This window comes from Chrysochloris asiatica, unplaced genomic scaffold (genome assembly GCF_000296735.1).
Source record: "Chrysochloris asiatica unplaced genomic scaffold, ChrAsi1.0 scaffold00041, whole genome shotgun sequence".
In the NCBI taxonomy this organism is placed as follows: domain Eukaryota; kingdom Metazoa; phylum Chordata; class Mammalia; order Afrosoricida; family Chrysochloridae; genus Chrysochloris; species Chrysochloris asiatica.
In genome coordinates this window covers 15225724-15228021 of record NW_006408559.1, presented here as the reverse complement: position 1 = coordinate 15228021, position 2298 = coordinate 15225724, and the positions used below count along the sequence as shown (strand labels likewise).

Here is a 2298-nt window from a genome sequence, read left to right as displayed (position 1 = left end):
TAACAACAACAACAACAATATGTTCCAAAGCATCCTAATGGTGCCATGATTAAAATCCTCAGCTGCTAACAGAAGGCTCGATGTTTCAAATCCACCAGTTCCCCATGGGGTTAGGATGTGGCTGTCTGCTTCCATAAAGATGTGCATCCTCAGAAACCCCATGGGGTGGCTGTACTCTGAACTACAGGGCTTCTGTGGGTCACATTCTACTCAACAGCAATTATCTTTCATTTCTCCCTTGTAGTCCAGGCCTTCATCTAGGTTCTGTGGATGGAATGCTTAAAAGAATACCAAGTCCAAGCTGTCAGTGAGCTTAGGTGAAGCAGACACTGCTATTACTGGAATGGACTTGTTTCCTACCACTGAGCTGAAATACCAGTTGTATCATAAACTAAATTTAAGTGCACAAATATTTGCATATATACCTATTATGGGGTCTTGGTGTGGTGCTGCAGGCTAATGCGCTGGACTGCAAGGTCAGTTTAAACCGCAAGATCGGTGGTTCAATCTCACCAGCCACTTCTATACAGGGTCTCTGTGGATCAAAATCAACTTGGTGGCACTTAACAACAATAACAACATACATAATATATTTCAATTGTGTATCAATTCTACTGCAATTCCACACTGATATTTACGTCCATGAGAGAACAGGTTTTGATGTTAGATTGGAAGATCAATAAATCTAGAGATGAAGGAAGTAGAAATACCACATCAAGTGTTATTTTGACACAATAAGGAAATTCACAAGATTGGAAACAAAATCAGGCACATGAAATTATTTTAAATATATGTACAAAAATGGAAGATTTATTTGCACAAATATTTGCTAATGAATGTGAAAGTTAGAGTTAAGTGAGTCTTTACTCAGTATAGAGTCAAACTATCACTTTGCTAAGAAGAGATGAGAAAACTGAAATGCCCAGTAGCCAATGGAGAGTTCTGAGAAGTCAAAGACCATTCTTTAAAAAACATGATACTGTGGTGCAGTGAACTCTTTAATATCTCTTCTAGTCATTGTCTTTGTAAACTCCCACCAACTGACTTTTCCCTGATGTGGATGGGTAAGAGACAATGAAGGAAGATGCTGGTGGATTATATGATTCAGAAGTGAATGATTTTAGCAGTGTTCATTGTGATTGGTCAATTTTACCATCCTACTGGGTATCAAATGAGTCATCTCAGAAGAAGAAAGGGAAATCTGACTACCATAAAAAAAATTTAAAAAAAGCCAGGCACGCAGTGCATGCTCTGGACCCTGAGATCCCTGTGCAGTGAAGCTTCTAGGCCCAGAGACACAAAGCTGTGACCCGAAGGACTGACAGAGTAACAGCAGCAAAGCAGCAGAGCCAGAGCATGAGACACACAACAAAACAAGTAAAGCTAGGTGCATTTGTGCAGGAGGCTCACTTATGGAGTTGTTGTTGTTATTAAGTGCTGATAAGTCGATTCTAACCCATAACTACTTATGGTTGTTGTTGTTTGTTGTTAAGTGCCGTCGAGTCAATTCCGACCCATAGTGACTCTGTATAGGGTTTCCAAGGAGCAGCTAGTGAGCTTGAAGCACCGACCTTACAGTTCAAATGACTTTGCAGTCTGATGCATTCGCCCACAGCGCCACACCAGGACTCAACGACTTATGGTCAGGGATGCTAATTTTGCTGGCCATCACTCATCTGTTAGTTTGTCATATGGTGGTGGCTTACATGTTACTATGATGCTGGAGCTATGCCAGTGGTATTTTAAATAAAACCAGAGTCATCCATGATGGACAGGTTTAAACTGAGGTTCCACCCTAAGACAGAGTAGGAAGAAAGAGAAGTAAAATTCTTCTGCAGAGTAAGCCACTGGAAACCTTATGAATAGCAACAGAGCATTGTCTGATATGGTGTCAGAAGATGAGAGCCTCCGGTTGGAAAACATTCAAAATACAACTGGGGAAGAGCTGCCTTCTCCAAGGAGAGTTGGTCTTAATGATGTGAATGGAGCAAAGCTTTTGGGACCTTCATTTGCTGATGTAGCATAAGTCAAAATGAAAAGGAACAGCTGTAAGCATCCATTAATAATCAGAACATGGAATGTACAAGATATGAACCTAGGAAAATTGGAAGTCATCAAAATAAAATGGAATCCATAAAGATTAATATTTTAGGCATTAGTGAACTGAAATGGACTGATATTGGCCATTTTGTATTGGACAATCATATTGCTTATTATGCCAGGAACAACAAATTAAAGAAAATTGACATCTGACTGGCCATCAAAAAGAGCATTTCAGGATCTTTGTTGAAGTATAGT

At 39.9% G+C, this 2298-nt stretch overlaps 1 protein-coding gene across 1 annotated transcript in view; it reads right to left on the bottom strand.

The window, feature by feature from the left end:
- The window catches only part of LOC102839681 (maltase-glucoamylase, intestinal-like), a 152074-nt gene that overhangs the window by 102629 nt on the left and 47147 nt on the right, over window positions 1–2298 (bottom strand). The window lies entirely within an intron of this gene.